Raw genomic sequence first — 19,972 nt, forward strand, 5'->3', positions numbered from 1 at the left:
AGAGACAAATGAAATAAAACCAGACCAGTTGCAAACTCAGTTTAAATGTGTGTCTCCTGACTGGCCCCCAGGCTTTAACTGGAAGTTGAACCAGAGCTGTAGGGAAGGACTTGCTTTTATTGCTTACGTTGTGTCCAGACTGTAAGGCACCAATACTTTTGACATGTACTTGCCCATCAATGTCAACTAAACAATTAGTTACAAATTCAGTTTTTCCTCCCTCAAGGCCACTTCCTTTCCTCAGATACTGCCCTGAAGGATAGACACTCTGCTCCACAGCAGTGTTATGTGTCTGTCAGATAAAAAGTAAATCTGAATTCAATCTCCCATCTCTCAACTCTGTGCATTAACCACGAGTCATACTCTGAACTTTCTCCTCTTGAGCCTGAAATTTTCCATGGAAAACAAAGTATTTTCCCATATTTTGTAGTCAGTTTTCATATACACGAACTCCTAGGTATAAGGGGGAGACACCTCCTTCTCTGGCTGCTACTTGCTACTACCCCTGGAATTCTCCAGCCCAAGCCATTCAATTGATTTCATGTGATTTGAATTCACAGTTCCCAAGCCTCCAGTTCCACTGCCAATGCTGTCCTCTTTCAACCTACATGGAAGTCACCAAAGTTGCCACATCGCTGAATATTGCACATCAATTCAAACACTCCAACTGAGCCATTTCCATTATTCCTGAAGCAATGTGCACTTGGAAGGTCATTGCTGCACTGCACTGGGTTCAGCTCTTGGCATTGTTAGGAAAAACAGAAGTTATTCAAATTGTCAGTGACATTTGCTCAATCGCTTTGCAGGAATATCTCTGAAGGAAATACTCAGGGCTGACCCCATACTTGTTATTTTTCCCCTTTTTATGAAGAAAAGTCACAAACTGAAGGGAAAAACTATGGCAAAACCAAAAATATTTCCCATTTTAGCTGGCTGAGACAAGCTGGCAAAAGCAGGCTATTCAAAATGCCATGAAAATTGTAGTTATATGATAACAATGTTCAATGGAACATATTCAAGTAAAAATGAAATCAAGTATGCAATCTTAGTGATGCAGCACCATTGGATGAGTTTTTTTTTCTTTTTTTTTTTGGCTTTTCTTTCTAATTTTTTAAGAAAAACAAGTCATAAACAGCACTTGGTGACAAGAGTCAAACCGGTGTTTTTCCAATGCAGAATAACTGGCCATGCAGGAGATTAATTTATGTGATTCAAGCCTAAATCAATATTTGCATTTCTCTTTCGTTATGGATTCCTGCCAGAGGGGAACAAGATAGCAGTGGACAGGGCCAATATGGAGATTTGGAGAGACAACAGTGCTAGAGGAACATTTATCTCTACACTGTCTATTGAAAACCTCTCACTAACAAAAAGAAAGTTAAACGAGCACATCAGTTTTAGATTCATGCTTTCTCCTTGGAATTCTTAACAGGCTGAGCAGCTCTTGGTAACCACAAGCAGCTGATCCCATGCATCAGTGGTTTCACGTGCATCTCACCCTCCTGAGGTGCACAACAGCATCTTCTTGCCAGGAACATCCACTGTAGTTACGGTCCCACCCACACCACTGTCCCTCCCTTGGGATTGGAGCTTTAACCGGGAGTCTGCATGGGAAGTTTCACACTCAGCAGTTCTGAAGGGTTTTTCCCCAAAGGGAAGGCACAAGGTGCCTGTGGACAAGCTCTGGGCAGGGGTCATACAGCCCCCGCAGCTCCAGCTCACACCAGCTCCCCAGGGAGAGGGACAAACCCCAGTGCAAACCCGTGAGCTCCTGGGGAAGCACAGCACTGGTCCCAGCACTGAGCCAGCAGGTCCTGCAGTGATGCAGCACGCCTGGCCAGCGGCCGGACAGAACAACAAATTACCTACCCGGTAAGTGAGAGCCTGGTCCTAAAGAGGCACAGGGAACCCCATGAAAACCAGGGTCTTCCAGGCCAGGTTGGACAGGACCTGAAGCAACCTGGGATGGTGGAAGTGTCCGTACACATGGCAGGGGGTGGCACTGGACGGGCTTTAAAGGCCCCCCAACCTAAACCATCCCGTGATTCTGGTCCGTGATCACACCAGTGTAAGCGAACACAAACCTGCTAAAGGCCGTGAGCAGGAATTCTTACAGGCACTTTTCTCACATCAGACGCCAGAAAAAAACTGCTCTCGCAGACATTTTGCGAAATGTTTCCCGTGCAGCCGCGCTGCCGCACTTCCCCGCGGCTCCCACGGCCGATTGCTCCACCGCCGGTGCCAGTGGCAGCCGCGGTAGCAGGGGCCGGGCTCGCACCCCGCCCCGGGACCTGTGCAGGCACCTGCGCCCCCGTCCCGTCCCGCTCCCCCGCGCTGCCGCCCCCGGCCCTGTCGGAGCCCTCGCCACGGAGCGAGCGGGACGGGCGCGGCTGGGGGGGTGTCCGCGCAGGAACAGCTCCCCGAGGGGGCTCCGCTGGCCCCGGCCCGGCCCGGGCCGTCCTGCCCCGCCACAGGGGCGGCTCCGCAACAGCCCCGCCGCTGCTCCGAGCCCGCCCTGCCCCGCTGCCTCTGCTCCCACCTCTCGCTCACGGCTGCCGGGCTCCGCCGGGCGCTCCCGCCGCCGGTCCCGCTCCCGCCGCTGGCGGCTCCGGGCGGGGTGGGGCCTGCGCCACCGCCTCTTAAGGAGGATCCAGGCGCTGGCCGGGGCCGCGGGGCTGCGGGGGACATCGGCTGTGAGGGGACAGGGGGTGTGAGAAGGGACAGCGGCTGTGAGAGGGGACAGCGGCTGTGAGAGGGGACATCGGCTGTGAGGGGACAGGGGGTGTGATAAGGGACAGGGGGTGTGATAAGGGACAGGGGGTATGATAAGGGACAGGGGGTGTGAGAGGGGACAGCGGGTGTGAGAGGAGACACGGGCTGTGAGGGGACAGCGGCTGTGAGGGACATGGGCGGGGCTGGGGCGGCTCTGTCCCTCCGAGCGCTGCGGTGACCGGGCCGAGGGGACAGAGGAGCCCTGGGCGCTACTGTGGGGAGCGGGGCGGGCGGGCAGCGCTCGGCCTGAGCCGGGGGGAGCGACCAGTTATCATGCGGTAGAAAACAGTAATCAAATAAATGGAACTTGAGTTAAAATATCCCTTGCTTTGAAAATCCCCCACTGCTGCGGCGGCGGTGGGTGTTCCGGGAGCACACCTCCCGCAAGGTGTTTGATTCAGCAGGTGTGACCACAAAACACTTTCGTTCTCTGCAAATGCCTCTCGAACAACATTTGCACGTGTAACACTTTCACTTACAGACTCCGGGTTTGGAAAGGATGGGTGTTGAAAGAGCGGTGACTGTGTCCTGTCAACCCTGGCCAGGTCCACCAAGGTGCTGCTTCATCGCTCAGTCCCCTTTGGTCTGTGTTCACACCCCCACCTAAAAAATGGGATTTTAAGTCGTTGGTAATTCTATCACTTTTGTCCTTTGTGATGATTAAAGAAGACCTTAAAATTCCATTCCATTAGTTCACACTTTTTCTGCTTTGCTTTAAGAGATTTAAAATTGAAATATACTGAAATTGGAAAATTTATTTCTAAATTATATTGTATTATTTGCTGCATCATTTCCGACTCGAGGGGGAATGGCCTTAAGCCAAAGGAGGGCAGGTTTAGACGAAGAAGGACTTGTTCCCTGGGAGGGTGGGGAGGCCCTGGCACAGGGTGCCCAGAGAAGCTGTGACTGCCCCTGGATCCCTGGAAGTGTCCAAGGCCAGGCTGGACACTGGGGCTTGGAGCAGCCTGGGATAGTGGAAGGTGTCCCTGTCTGTGGCAGGGGTAGGAACTGGATGAACTTCAGGGTCTTTTCCAACACAAACCATTCCATGATTCCATGATCCTTTGATTAACACCCAAAAAGGTGTTTCCCACCTGGGGTTTTGAAGTTCACAGTGACTCAGTGGAAGAATCTCACAGGCTCAAACCTCAGGTGCTGCTTGCCCATAACTTACATTTTCAACAAGATGCCAGTTCTTCTCCAGACACACCAAAAGATGGGACTGCATTTCACTTCAGTGTTGACGTCAAGCTCTTTCCAAAGACCCATTTTTATGCTGGGACTTTGCACATCCTCAGTACCTAAATTGGAACTCAATTCTTTGAAAAATGGTCATAAAAGTGGTCATAAAAAAGCAAAGATAAAAGGAGGAAGAAAAGGCTTAAATGACTCAATGGAGACCTCCTCAAAGTGCAGCAAACCAAAGGATACTATTCCACAAGTGAGGAGCACGTAGGTGGCATTCACATTGTATTTACAAAGTTCTTCTGTGTCTGGCAAAGTGGTAGCCACAATTAGAGGACAGCTAAGCCACTCCTCAGCACACAGCGAGCCAGAAACCTCATTTTCTCCATCCTCTTACTGGTGCCCTGCTGTGATGCACTGTGGGGCTGAGCCATACTGGCCACTACTAACAACCAAGTGGTCTGTCTCCTTGTGAGGGAAGAAAGCAGGGTGGGGAAGTGCTGCCCTGTAAGTGCTGTCACAAAGAAAGGAGAGTGTATGTTTAGAAAGCAACCCCAGGACTGCCAGCTCAGAAAGCTCTTGTTTGATGTGGCAGCCTCCTCCCCCACGTCCTCATTGTGTCCATTTGAGGGAACATTACCCAGAAGAATGCAGCAAACCCACGACAATGCCATTTTTTGGGTCCTTTTGTCTTCTGCGTCAACCACTGTCTGCAGACCACCTCGTCTCTTGGTAGGAGAGGACTCTGAAATGTGTCAGAAAAGCTCAGTTTTGGTCTGGAGACATGTAGAGATGACAAAAGCATGAATCAAATTGTTCTCATCAAGTTAGTTACCTTCTCCCCTCTCACTGGGGATTGACCTGCAAGGCTGAGGGTCTGACTGCTTTGCCTGTGCTCTAAATCCTCCTATACCCTTATTTGAAGTGCCCAAGAGATGCACTGCTGAGCACAGGAGGAGCAGAGTTCCCAGAGCTCAGTGGTGACCATAAGTGCCCAGGGCAGGTGTGAGCCATATTTCTGGGGGTCTTCTTGCTCCATCTTCTGCCTGCTCCAGCCACAAACTTATGTGAAGCCACATGCTGCTCATAGGCCTGATCAGCTGCCCCTGAACTCTGCCAAGGAGGGGGCAGAGCACACTCACAATTTATCTCTGACTCTCTCAGCATTTTAAATCTCTCCATAGCGTGATTCCCAGGGAACGGCTCTGGTTGTATTTTTTGTGGTTTTACAGATAGCAAATGCTGGGATAAGCACAACCCCCAGCAAACAGGGGAACTCCAGTATTTCCACTAAAACTCCCAGAGTTAGTTCTGATTATTAAAACTCTGATTTCTCTCTGGCCAAGGAAATAACTCAGACTCCTGATAAGGAGCTGAGTAATTAAAGGTCAAAAATTCCTCTTCCCTTCTTGTTGACGCAAGGAGAAATAAAAAGCCTTTTTTATACATTATGGCTGTTCTTGCTACTTCATATAATTATTTTTGTCTTAATCCTGTTTCTTCAAGAAAATTATGGGTAGGATTTCATGATTTGTTTTTCCTGTGACAAAGGAAGTTTAGCAGCTGCCTTCCCCCATCCCTCATTCTTCTCCACACACTGCAGGTCCTGTGTTGTGGGGTGCCTTGCCAACTAACCTTGGAATGGGTTAAGAAACCTCTTTCCACTGTCTTTTCTGTAAAGTTAGTTTTTCTAATTTCAGGCTATTTTAGCCCACTGAGAGCTGCCTGCTGCAGTGTCTCTGACCCCACGTGCCGTGTGTGTCCAGAGCTCCCAGACCTCACGCTGCCGCCTCGGCTTCCCTCCATTCCTGTGGCTGCTCCACAGTGGAAACGAGCCCTGGACTGTGGCGAGGCAATGACAGGGTGTGGGAAAGAGCCTTGTGAGGCACTGAGCACACAGAGGTCTCTTCTGAAGCAGAACTGTAAAGGAAGCCATGCCAAATTACAGGGGCCTTCTTAGTGTGCCCTCGAGGGCACAGCTTCAGGCAAACCTTGAAAAAGGGAGAGTGGGAATGTCAGGACAAACACGTAATTAAGTAAACAAAAAGGGGTATTTTGTGAGATGCTTCACGCAGACCCACTATTTTCTTCCAGACACTTCACCATGTATCAGAGAAAAAATCACTCTTTGATCAGGCTCACAAACATGAGGTGTTCCGTGGAGGGCTGACATTTGCTCTTGTCAAGATAAAATATCTCTCTTCCCATGGTGAAAACCATTTGATTCATTATCTATAACACCATGAGGTGAGGGGGAAACTGTAATCTTGCTGTTAAGATTTCTCCCTAGTGAAAAACAGCCATTTGCTTATGCTGACATGGTTTAGCTGGGGTCCTGCCTATAAAGCAGGATTTTCAGGCTCCTCTCATTGACATCTGGCAGAATAAATGCACTCCTTATTTCCAGTTTACTCCTCTTAAGACCATTTATCAGATATATCAGGGCTGCAGAAAAGTGGCATTTCCTTTAACCCAATATGCCCCTTGCTTCCCCACTCCCACATGGAAACATTTCCCCTATGACATAAAAAATAAATAATAATTCTGGAGGGCTTTCCACTGTGAATGAGAAAAATTTGCATCGGAAGGGGATTCTGAAGGGAGTTCTCAATCAGATGTCTGATTTCTTGATATTCCCTCCCTCCTTCCACCTACATGGTGGTTTTTCTGGGGCTGTGGCCAAGTCACCCATGGCACTTATGGAAACAAACATAAAGGGCTAAAATAACAGCAAGTTTCAGACACAATCCTGTGATCCTGAAATATCCCCTGAGTGCTTGAAGTGCAGCACATCAGGGAAAACCTTCATATTAAGGGAGAAGTCAATGCATGTAATTACCTGCTATTGTATCTATGGTGTCTGGCCTCATAAAATGATAGCATCACAGGAGAACTGGCTAGAAGGGACTTCATGAGGCTCAAAGCAGAGGCAGCTCTGGGTTCAGACCAGGATGCTCAGGGCTTGATATTCCCCAGCTTTTCTTGACAGGAAAGGGACATTTCACGTGACTTTGACTTGTGACTTTTCAACAAATTAGAATAATTTTACACTGAGACTGAACTTATTTGTACTAGGACATTTTAAATGGGATTAGTACAGGATAAAATATTTTATTAAATTATACCCTGGAGTGCCACTTACATTATGGCAATAAAGTTGCCTCAGTCTAAACAAAAATCAGTCACTAAAAGAGGCAATAGGCAAAAAACCCCAAACATGTTAAGACCATGAATAACATGGAGCTCATTATTCTGAAGATCTGATGTCCTCACTATCATTTCTCACCGGCCCTCTTGCCCAGTACCTTGCTGACAACTGTGCCCACCACTGGGCATGATTTCCCCTTGAAAAAATCATGTGGCTATGTTTCGGGTTAATGATAAGACTTTTTCTCTTTTGAGAGCGAAGGGCTCCGACACCCCCTCCCCCACTTACAACTGAATTTTTTAGATGGAAGTGAAGAAAAAACTATTTATTTAACAAAACTACGCAGAGTGCCCTGCAAGGCACAGGAGAAGGGGAAAAAACAAGGTGAAAAGGAGTTATTCAACCTGATTAAAAAGTTCTTTTCTCAGACGCAGCCCCTCTCCTCTTCCCCCCTCCGGGGCCGGGTGGAGCTCCCTGGAGAGCTCTGCTGTCCTCTGGCCCTCCTGGGTCTCCGGGTGGCAAAGCAGATCGAAGAGAAGGGGTCTAAACGAGGAAAAAGAAGAAGAATGGAAAAAACGGGAACAGAGCTCACTCCGACCCCCGTCCAGCACGCAGTCTCTGCCGGGCGACGAATCCTCCCCTGGAGCAAGGCTTGGAGAAAATGTTTTCAAAACAACCCGCGTTTTTCTCTGCGGCTGGGTGCAGTTAAAGAGACAGGATTACACATTTTTACACATTTTTTTCTTTCTTGGGCATATAAGCCAACGATAGGGGATAAAGGATTATCATATCATCAATCCAAGACAGGCTATCACGTATTTATAGATATAATTTAATGCTGCCTCGGAAGAAGTGAGGACTTGGAGTTCTAAAAGTCTCTGCTCTGTCCTGCAATCATTATTAGAGAAAAAGTCAGTGCAAACAAAAAGCTAGAAAAAATACAGTTCAGTTTGAAATTCAACCTAGAAATGAATAACTAATGAAGACCTTGTGATCGACACAGAAATCAAAAGAAGTTGACCCTGATTCTAAGAAGTGCAAAGAACTCCCCCAAGTATCACAAAAAAACTGCAAGGAACCCATAGATTACATTGGAGATACACTTTTGAGGAGATAAATTTCTGTTAAATAGCTGAAGGTGTTGTTTGGACAACCTTGTTTGCCCTTTTGAGAATAATGGAATCATCAACATTCACTTCACACAGTTTTTGACATCATGGGTCGCTGGTTTTATGGTTCATTCAGGCTCTTCAAAGGCAACACTCCACTTAAAGGGTAACTTGCACATTTCCTCTCCTAAATGAGGCCATTTCTGTTTAATGCCTTCCTTTTCTTTCCATGGCACCCATTACTCTTTGGCTTCTCTGTCCACTAAAATCAATCTGAGCTCTGCTGTACCCACCAGAAACTCAGTTCCACATCGGAAATTATAATGGAAATCCAGAAGGAGTGCAAAACTCCACGGGTGACAGACCAATGAGAAGCTCTGGAGAAATGTGTTTGCTGAGTTTTCCTTGTTCTGCTGACAAACTCTGTCTTCATCTCTTTGGGTTATTTTGTCCTCATTCTCCTGCCTATTACTTTCTTTGTCTGACATCCATAAACTATGTTAGACATGAAAACCCCACATCAAAGGCTGATACGAGACACTACACCAGACAGAGAGCCGGATTTATTTGAACTGTGCCCTAATGTTCAAGACAGTTTCTAGATACCATCATTTTTTCATTATTTGGAAACCTAATTCCCTAATGCCCTATTATATTGTTATGACAAAGGCAAAGCAAATGAAAACATTCCCTAAACACAAAGAAACTCTGTAAAACAAGTTAAACTCAAATAGAACATTTTTTTAACCAGTAAGAATTACAGACCCTCAGTCCTTTCCCATCACAGGAAACAAAGATATTTTTGTGTGCTGAGGCTGAATTTGAATTTTCAAAATACTTCTAGAACAGCAGAATCTCAATGAACTGATTCAGTCTGGTTCCAAGTATCAAATAATCAAAAATAAGTCTTATATGGAACAATCTCTCAAACCTGCAGTTTTTAAACTCGGGAAGAATTGAGTCCAAATTTGCAGAATATACACAGAAGTGAACAATTTTTTACATTTTCAGAATGAGGAAATTGAATCTTTTTCTGGCTTGGTCTTTGTTTGACGCTGAAGAATATACCAGCTGGAATTTCAACATGCTCAAATGTTTGCCTTAAGATAACAGGGGAATACAATGGGAAAAATCCATGGGAAGGCAGTGCTGAGGTTCCTGTTGCTGAGTGTAGCATTGAGAAAAGCAATGTGAGATTTTAATCTCAAATTTTATTTTTCCTTTTCTAGAAAAAGTTTGCAATCTCCTTACAATGACCTTACATGGCTAGCCAAATTCTTAACCTTCCCATCCTTAAACACAAAGTCATAGGATCACGGAATGATTTGGATCTTCTTGTTCCACTGCCCTGCACCGTCGTGGGCCATGGCCAGCGCTGAGAAAACTCCTTTGGACTCAAGATGGGCTCTGGACTTTTCCTGATCTCCAACAAAAATGCATCTTTAAGGGGAAGTTTATTTTGCTCCATGACACTCTGGAGTAAGAGCAAACCTCAAGATTTCTCACTGAAAGCTGAATTTGTGAGTTGATGTTCCTTATCAGATCAATCATTGGCAATCAATTTCAAGTAGTGATGAGTATTTCCATTATTTATTTCTGAAGTGGAAGATCCTTATGATTAAAGACATCTGCTCACAGAAATAGCTGAAAAACATGAGGAGAAGCAAGCATCAGCCATACCGCCCTGCCCGGCAGCAAGCCGTCACTCTCCCCAGAATAACAAACTGACAGATCATTTTGCAAGTAGAAGTTAAGGAACAGAAGTAAAACCTGGAAATATCCAAAGCCATCAACACAGAAGAGCTGATAAATACATGGGGCATGCAGAAGGATGTTTTACAGCTCCATGGACAAACCTGGGCTTTCCAATATAGCAAGAAAAAATGTGCATTTCAGGTCTCAGGACCTGACTATCCAATTAGTCTTTTTGCACAATGTTGAGTTACAGAAATACTCTGGATATTTTCCTCTACCTTCCCTCATTCTCTTAAACTTTGGCATCTGCTGGCTCTAGCCTGGCATCCCTTGTGCTGCTGCTCAAGGCTGTATGAGGCAAGGAAAGGCTTCCAACCCTGTGATCCCTGCTCTGCAGCTCCATGGACTCATGCACTGGGACAGAGGGGTCTGGGGGCATCTAAAGCAGCTAAATCACTAAGGAATTAAAATCTCTGTTGTGGATGATTCCTAAACGTGGGTTGTGTCGTGGGCTTTTTCCTCATTATCTCTCACAGTAATGAACTGGACCCTCTGTGGATCAGGTAGTTTTTTGTCACATAAAGAAAACTGAGGAGATGCCTATCATTCTGTGAATAAGGGGGCTTCTTCCCCCAGGCAGTGTCTCTTCTGGGAGGGCCTCTTTCCACAATCCTGCCTTGAAATGAAGGTCTCACTGCTTGGAGGAGAACCAAAGATCAGAGTGCAGAACACCAGAACAGGAGGGTCAGGGTGGAGATCAGGGAAAGGTTCTTCCCCCAGAGGGTGCTGGGCAATGAACAGTGAATGGGCAAAGCCCCAAGCAGCTCCAGGAGCGTTTGGACAACACTCCAAGGCACAGGGTGGGGTTGTTGGGGTGTCTGTGCAGGACCAGTGGCTGAACACCATGATCCCTGTGGGTGCACTCAGGATATTCTCTGACCTTATGATTCATGCCTTATCTATTCACCCTTTACAATATCACTATCTACTGGAAAAGGATACACAGCAATTTCCCAAATAGAACAAACCTTATACAGGAATTAGTAGAGGATGTTATTATTCGATAGAGCATAATCCTTTTTCTTAATGACTAAATGGGTGCAACAGCTTAGTCCTCAATGATTATACTTCTTTATATTCCTGGATATTCCCAAAATAAATTCTGTGAAGGGACATAACTTTGTATTTAGCATGAGTCCAACTCCTGTGGAAGTGCCAAGTAAAACAACTGAAAAAAAAATACCCACAGATTGAGGCATATATTATATTTTTGTCAGTATGTGACACTGGAACGTTTCAGTATGACAAACCAGCCTGTGAGTGGCAGAAGGACAAAGCCCTGTGCCACTTGCAGGAGCAGGCAAGAGAATGAAACACGGGAGAAAAATAGCACACAGATAATATTGGTAATTTCATAAAGGCCCCAGTTGAAGAATCATCATGGTAACAAGGAACTCAAGTATGCAAATTATTGGAAAGAGTCAAGATGTAGAAAATAAGGAGAACAAAGCAGTTCTTGTGCATGAGACATTTGCCGAATTTCTCTTTTCTTTGTTCCACCTTTTCTTTGGGGGAATTCCACCCAGCTGTCCTGGTAGAACAGCCCTGACTGCAGAGCAGGGCCTTCACCTGCAGCTGCATCCTCTTCTCTTGAGCCTGCAGACCCCAACCTTGCTTCTTTTGCTCTGCTTGCCTATTTTTTAAGCACAGAAGTACAATAAACCATTATCAGCCTTGACCAAGTGTTGCCAATGCCCAGATCTCAGCAAGCAGCCACAGCAATCCAGCCCTGACAGCAAGTTCAGCAGAGTTTACATCAGCATCCCCTCTCATTTGATGCTAAGCACACAGAGCTTATTCCAGCACTGTGCTTATCAGAACAAACCCTCATTTCCTTGCTGGCCACCTCTTCCCTTTCCACGTGGGAGAATGGCATCTCATTCAAGGAATGCAAAAATATTCCCTGCTGCTATTTCCCTAATGAGTCATCTCCCTGTATGCCCCCAAATGAGGCTTCCTGTGGGGACAAACTGTGTCAAAGCTGTATGAAATCTTGCCATCAATCCTGCAGCCAGCTGAATACTATTTGGCACTACATTTTTTGGCACTATTTTGAATATTTGAATATTTTGAATACTATTTGGCACTATTTTGCTCATATTTGCCAGTGGGATTGAACACCACATAAAAATGCATGGAGGCTTTAAGGACTTCCGTTTCAGTTCCTGTTTAAATCAGCAGAATTATGAGGTGATGGAGACTTCTCTAATCAAGACATTGCTTAAGCCCTGTTGAAGTCCCACTGACGTCAAAGAAATATAAACATATGCTTAATTTTAATTGTATGCTTAAAGGCTGGTCTGAAATGGGTCACAAATGGCCACCTTCTCCATTTGTTCTGGATCCTGTGGGATCATTTCTGACAGAGGAATTAATGTTCATGTTCACACATTGATTTTTCCAAGAAAAAATCCCTTCTGTGTTCTGGATGTGTAAACCATCCTAAGCCTAAGCAGGAGAAAATGCTAAAGCTTGAGTACATGACAATAAAAAACTGCGTTTTTTATAACAAACTGTTGAAAACAAACCATTATGGTGCTTAATGATTAATTTGCTACGTCTTTAGTTTTAAGCTTTGCCTAAGGCTGCAGGCTGCTCTTCCAGGCTGTTACTTGCTACAAACATCCAATTTCCTACGTGTGTTTCCTTAGGATTTATTATAACACTACTGATGGTAAAGGTCACCAAACAAGTCCTTCTGCCAGCAGCCTTTTCTACCCATATTCCACCTTTCCAGTTTGGTTCTCAGGGCTTCTGATTTGTGTTGCCCCTTTGGGAATATCACCCATTTAGAATAGACACGGAATGTTATCATTTATGGAATAAACAGAATCATGGAATGGTTTGGGTTTGAGGGGACTTTAAAGCCCATCCAGTGCCACCCCCTTGCCATGGGCAGGGACACCTTCCACTATCCCAGGTTGCTCCAAGCCCCATCCAGCCTGGCCTTAGACACTTGCAGGGATCCAGGGGCAGCCACAGCTTCTCTGGGCACCCTGTGCCAGGGCCTCCCCACCCTCCCAGGGAAGAAGTCCTTCCCACAACCCCATCTCTCCCTGCCCTCTGGCAGTGGGAAGCCATTCCCTGTGTCTTGTCACTACATCCCTTGTCCCAAGTCCCACTCCAGCTCTCCTGGAGCCCCTTTAGGCACTGGAAGCAGCTCTAGGGTCTCCCTGGAGCCTTCCCTTCCCCAGGCAAACACCCCCAGCTCTCCCAGGCTGTCACCTGATTGACTCCCCAGTTAGTTGGTGTCACTGTAGGCAATGGACATTCCTTGCTCTGGCTACTCTGAGTGAACACTCTGACTCCTCCTCTGTTCCCAGGCCAGCCTTGAACTCAGGCTCTCATATCACAGCTCTCTGCTGCCAACCATGTAAGAAAAGGCAATTAAAGTGTATCCTGCTACCTACAAACCCATTGTCATTGGGATGGAATGTGTGTTCCAGGCTGGGCTGGAGGGATTCTCAGGCGCTGAGATAAAACCCTAAGAGCAGCTGTGCTTGGAGAGGCTCTGGCACAGGGAACAGCCCTGCTGCTTGGCAGGATGTTGTCCTCCAGCAGCCACTCCCAGCACAGCACTGGGGGGACTGGCCCAGCATGCCTGGGAGGAGGAGAGAACAGGACAGGGTTTTCCCCCTCTCTCCTGCCTCTCACAAAGCAGTTAGTGCCTCCTTTGCTTCTTGCTACCAGACCACCCCCTCCCCATTCCTCATGTGCTGCTCAGCACCCTCGGATATTTCCACTGCTTCCAGAAGAGAGAATGGGATGATCTGCAAGACATTATTTTCTAAGGATTCCCTCCCCTGTATCCAGATAAATATTTCCTCCATTACTTTGCCTGCTATTTTTAAAGACACCTGAAACTCTTCTCTCCCTGTCCAGTATGTCCATAGAAGGTGACTTGTCTTGGAGCCAAGTTATACTGTATATTTACCTACTTTATTACCCTCTTGGAACTCCAGCCTTCCAGGCACTTACCTGGTTTATTTCTGGGTCTGAACTTCTTCCAGCTCTTCTCTGCTTGGAAGGGAATGCCAGGATCTAGATGGAATTGCACAAAAAGCCTTTACATCCCACTCTGGTACTGTCAAAATCATCCTGGGTTAAAAAGTGGGTAGTTACCTCTGTAAGGAAACCATAATTGTTGAGTATCTTTGATTTACCCATTATCAGCCTGCTGGAAATTTCAAGGAGTTTTGCACTCGAGAGGGCAGAATTTAATTTTTCTTCTTTTTGACAACGCTACACTCAAATGCTGTTTCATACTAAGCTGTCATCCCTTTAGCCAGTAGTTTTGTAAAACTCTCCTAGGGAGGGATGTTGGAATTTTGGAGGGGCACATTGCTATTCCCGGGTAGTTTTTTAGCTCAAGCTTGAACAAAACAACCTGAAGTTTTGGAATTTTGATTTACTTTTGAAGTCTTAAAAATATATCTTGGATCCAGATCTTTTCTTTTTGAAATTTTTGTTTTTCAGTTAAAAACATCCAGATGCTTTATTGTTTCTAAGAACTAAGCCATAATTCTACCATTCTTGAATGTCCCACTGGTTGCAGTTCTCACTGAACTCAGGTCATAAATTCAGGTTAATGGTGTTTAGAAAATGCCAAATAATCCAGCAGACACGGAGGGCCATTAGCAAGGAAAGATTAGGTAGAAAAAACTAACTGCTGCTTTCCTGATGGAAATTATATTTCCAGTTTAAACTCAGCACAGTGGTAAAAGCTCCACAGAACTTAAAGGATCCCAAGGAGGAGAGCCCTGCACTGAGGCTGACTTGGGAACTGTTTGTTCTAGCAAAGGACTCTGTTCCTCCTCCATGCCAACTCTAGCAGTGCCAGAACAGCTCTGTGTTTTCACTGCTGTTATGCAATCCCCAGGATTGTGCCTGGCACACAAATAGTCTTCAACTCCCTTCCCAAATACGAGAAATATCCCTGCCCATCCACAGCCTGGAGTGATCAGATGGGAATGCAGGAGCAAAGGGTGAGAAGGAAGACCAGCAGTTCCATCTGCCATCATTAATTTTACCTTCTTTGACTGCAACAGGCCCCTGGTGCAAACGGGGTGCACAAAGCATGGTGAAACTCTGAAATCATCAGCGCCACACAAAGCCTCTGCATCCATGTTATCCACTAGGGTTAGGAGCTTGAAATAATCTGCCTCTGAACCTAGTTGATTGCAATTTCCTATACAGGTTAATTAAGACTTCATCTACATTTTATCTAAAATTTTGTCTACAGGCAGGCCTTTCAGAAAGCACATGCTAGAGATTTCTTAGCCAAATTGGAATGAAGTCTAGAGATTCTGACACACCAAATAAATTGTTCACAGTGGGGTCTCAGAAAATGCTTTAAGTCCAGGTTTATGTGGCTGGATGTGCCACCTAGGTAAACTGATCCCCCCACACTGTGTATCTATATAAATGTATCTGTCCAGGATGGCAGGAGCCAGAAACAGGCACAAAAAGCAAGGCAAACACAACCTGCATCACAGTGGACAATATCCATTACTGCCTTCCAAGAAAGGCAAAAGAACCCAAAGGAGAGATACTCACCAGCTGAGGTTTCCTCTATACAACTGAACTTGCTCAGTTTAAGAAATTCACAGAATTCTGGAATGGTTTGGGTTGGAAGGGACCTTAAAGCCCTTCCAGTCCCACCCCCTGCCATGGGGCACCTTCCACTATCCCAGGCTGGTACAAGCCCCATGCAAACTGGCCTTGGACACTTCCTTGAACACAGCTTTTCTGGGCACCCTGTGCCAGGGCCTTCCCCACCTTTAAGGTAAAAGCTTCTGCCAGGAAAGCTGGAAGACTAAGAATGATGTTTTCCATCAGGATGCTTGGCACTCTCTGGCAGCTAGATGCTCTTCTGTACAGTAAGATGTTCCTGCATCCTTGTTGATTCCAGATTTAATTTCACCTTGCCAATGTTCACCAAAAGCTGCAATTCTTGAGTATTTTCACAGGACCTGTCAAGCGCTTCCCTCTGTGAAAAGACAGCTTGACTTGGTTATCAGATGTAATTCTCTACTCTTATCAGATGATTTATCTGCTGATTTATCTTGACAACTCACAGTTGTGATCCTGCTCAGCCAATCCTATGTCTCTGCTGGCTGGAAGGACTTGGAAATCTGATCTTTTGGATAGTGACAGGCACATACCTAAGACAAAAATGCCACTGTGTGGTGGTTTTTGCTAAAAGAGGTACAAGATACAGCTAAAACATTTTCTGGGAGCGAGATATTAGGTGGATGGTTAAAGATCAATAAGCAGGATCAGGATCATAAAACTTCAGCTGGATATAGGCTGGCTTTGAGAAAATTGAGGTCATACTCAGACAGCAAGAGGCCAAGCAGCTGAGAAAACATGGGCAAGAGTCATCCTGGAAGGATGGGGTCATGGATTTGTGTCTGGAAAGCCAATAAGGTGGGGCTGAGCATGGGTGTACCTAAACAAACATTAGTATAATACTTGCATATGTAAAAGACAATCATTTGCAGATCCCTCCATGGGATGGCATGGGATGGCCTGAAAATTTATCTTAACTGAAATGTATGAAGAGGGACAATTCAATAAGGATAACTCACATCTCATGACCAGTGTTTGCAATCACAAACTCTCAATCCATCTTGTTGGGGAGATTATTTGCACTTGGTGACACAGACTCCCACTGCCCCTGCATCCCAGGTATGCTGAATTTGGTGGGAACTCCAAAGGGTGCCCCTGCCCAGGGACAAGGCGGAGGTGACAAACCAGTCCTGTTCCTCTGCTCTTACACTTGGGGGTTTGGCACAGGAACCTGAGCGATTCTCACCTCATGAGAGGCTGCACATGAAATGGCAAAAGACTGATTTTAATCTCAAAGCCACTCTTCCTCTTCTAGCTCTGGGAGAGCTGGTTCATTTGTTTATTTCTCTAGGGATATCTTGGATAAAGCTTAAGGTGATAATGCAGTGCCTCGCATAAAAGGGTAAACATGGAAATTTGTGACAAACTAGAAACACGCAAATCAAATAATTACTCACTTCATAATATTCTGCTTTCTTTTAAATAAAATCCTATATTGCCCCCATGTTCTGTCAAAATAAGTGGGAAACTTGGTCACAAATACAGAAGCTTTGAGGCTGGGATTAGGTGAAGATTTGAGAGCATTCATATGATCCATAATGCCATTAACAGAGAAGACAGCAATGGGTTTGCCCTTACGAATACACACCTCCTTAAGTAATTATCTTGGAGCCTAAGGGAGAACATAAATATCTATAAGTGGTGTCTGGAAATGCACAGATGGGTCCTCACCCTTCTCTGAACGAGGCAGGTTACCTGTTGGAACAGCAGCAGAAGCATCACAGGAAAATCTGTAACACAATGCACACACCTGAATGATCTTTGTTCTGGAACTCATGTCAGCAGCTTAAACCCCCAACAACCTCCCATTCAATTCTCTCCAGGTTCAGCTATTCCTAAAGCTTTTCCAGTATGGGCCCACTTGTATTATCTCCAAATTTTTTGGAGATAATCTCCTTATAGAGATGTGTAGCTCTTCAGAGTTTAGCACATCAGAGTCCACTTTTCCTCACCATAATTCTGTGCATTAAAGCCTGGGCACAGGCTTTAATGTCGGTATTCACCAGATATCTACATGTACGAATGTAGATATTCACCAGACAGGATTAAATCAAAATCCTTCATAAACCCAACCTTATTTTGCCTCCACCTTCCCCATTTTTTAAGACAGCACAAAGAGAACCATTATTTCACTGGGTGTGTGGATAAACTTTGTGTCCTCTCCCCAAAATGTTGCTCTGTTTAATATTTTTTTTTCTTATTTACAATTTTCTATGTTTAAACGAAATTTATTATGCCTTACACATATTTATCTAGAAAAGGTCATAAAACATAAGTACAGGAAACATGGCCAGGAGAATGGTGAGGTCAGAGCAAAGTTTTTACCCTTCTTCTCTGGTCAACAAAAGAACAGCAGCAAGCCAAAAATGATGAACTAGCCATGCCCATTATTCCTTAAATCCAGTCTCTGAGCTGCACACACAATCCCAGCAACACAGGGATAGCCTGGTGTCCCAGAGCTTGCAGCTCCCTGTAATTTCCAGCTTTTCAGGAGGTTTCAGGGGTTTTTCACAAACTCAAGGCGCTGATCAGCTCCTGTAACAGGAAGGCAAACAAGGCTCACACAGCTCCCAGGCCCTGTTACGTCATGTGGACAAAAGGAGGTGGTGTGAGCTCACAGAACGACAGCAGTGGCTATCGCTCCTGCAAAATTTGTATGGATTATGTTAGGATGCACGTCAATTCAAATTTGTCATCTCATTTGCCTAATGGCACTTTATTCAGTAACTAAACAAACTATTTTTTTCTGTTAGCATTGGTTGCCTTCATGTTAATCAATACCTTTTAGTTTTGAGGGTAACAAAACAAAGTTTGTTTCCTTCTTTTTCCCCCAGAGGTTTTTATGTGGCTCTTCCTCTTAGCCACAGTACCGAGCAGATTTACTTACTCAAAATTGTGGGTGGGCAGGCACTGGAAGGGGCTGCCCAGTGCCCATCCCTGGAGATTTTCAAGGAATGACTAAATGTGGCACTCAGGGCTCTGGTCTGGCTGACAAGGTTTCATTAGGCTGAGTGCTCTGGTTGAGCTCTGGTGATGGGTCACAGGCTGGACTGGATGATCCTGGAGGTCTTTCCCAACCTGAATGATTCTGTGTCTAAAACCTCTCCAGGAAGCCACACTTCTGATCCACCCCTGGTGAATGGAAAGGGCAGAGGGGTGACTCTCTTTACCAGGCTGGACTAAAATAATTTCAGCTCTTGTCAAAACAAAGCACTTTGCATACACTCAGGAACAACCATCGTTTTTTAAACAAAAATTATGCAAATGTGGAATACATGGTTTGCCACAAACTTCAGATAAACCCTTCCAGACCTGGAAATGAATGTGGATATGCCAGGGATGACTATATTTAAAGACATTCTCTAGCAGTGCTCCTGGTTCATGAATGCCTGACCCCAGGCACAACAGGAGCTCAGGGATGAGCACTCCATCCCAAAATCAGGACCAAATCCATATGCTGGTAATTTAAAAAAGATGGTTAAAATGGCTATATCAGATGTGAAATTCAAAGTGAGAGAAAAGGATTCACCTTAAGAAAATAGCTCTATTGGTGGAAAACCTAGTTTTTAATGCACAGGAGGTGAAGACTTCATAAATATTTTGATTAAGCATCAGAGCAAAAAGAAACAGCTTAGAAAGAGTAAAATTAAAATCAACCTCCTAATTAAGTTGGAACCAGAACACCTGGGAAGGGGATGTTTTGAAATGTTCACCCGGATGAAATCCAAACAGCCTTAGGGTATGGAATGAAACACATTACCTCAATCAACGCAAGTTTTGATGGCTGCAAGCCTGAAGTCATATCAGGTTTTTGTTTTTTGGGGGTGGTTTTTTTTGTTGTGGGGTTGGGTTTTTTTTGTTGGGTGGGGGGGTGTTTTGTGTTGGTGTGTTGGGTTGGTGTTTTGGTTTTGTGGTGGTGGTTAGGTTTTTTGCTTAGGAAGTGGTTCCAAGTTAGTTAGGTAAGTGTTATCCAGCAGTGTATGAAACCACTGGAATCTGAGGAGTTCTGCAGATAGGCTCGTCTCACTTCTGTCCACCACAAACATTTTAACTGTCCAGATTCTGATGCTGTGCATAAGTTGTCTATTTCACACTGATCTTGCACTGCCTCGTGCTGAGGAGGACTTCCAGGTAATGGGCAATCACTAAAATATTCCAGCTTAAGGATAAGTGGAACATCCAAATCATTGCAATGTAGGTCTCCATGGAGCTGCAGAGACTTCTTTAGGAGCAGGTAACAAATCACCTGACACTAAAATATTGCATGCCCCGTGGATGCAGCACACAGAAAAGGATGTTACCTGGGTTACCTGGAGATTCCTGCTGTGCTTTGCATTTGTTAGGGTTTTTTCCCCCCGCTCAGCATTGCTCA

The 19,972-nt window shown here is 45.3% G+C and overlaps 1 protein-coding gene across 5 annotated transcripts in view; it reads right to left on the reverse strand.

The window, feature by feature from the left end:
* Positions 1 to 2,748, reverse strand: part of PLA2G4A (phospholipase A2 group IVA) — an 80,535-nt gene extending 77,787 nt beyond the window's left edge. For 2 of the 5 annotated variants that reach the window (XR_014853868.1, XR_014853869.1), the window contains exon 1: positions 2,540 to 2,748. The gene's annotated coding sequence lies outside the window, so the exon portion shown is untranslated. Of the gene's footprint in view, positions 1 to 2,084; positions 2,442 to 2,539 lie in introns of those variants that run through there. The other 3 variants (XM_085068670.1, XM_085068668.1, XM_085068669.1) reach the window with 3 other exon arrangements.
* Between the last annotated feature and the right edge of the window lie 17,224 nt (positions 2,749 to 19,972).

This window comes from Lichenostomus cassidix, chromosome 8 (genome assembly GCF_008360975.1).
Source record: "Lichenostomus cassidix isolate B80296 chromosome 8, HeHo_3.0, whole genome shotgun sequence".
Classification (NCBI taxonomy): Eukaryota; Metazoa; Chordata; class Aves; order Passeriformes; family Meliphagidae; genus Lichenostomus; species Lichenostomus cassidix.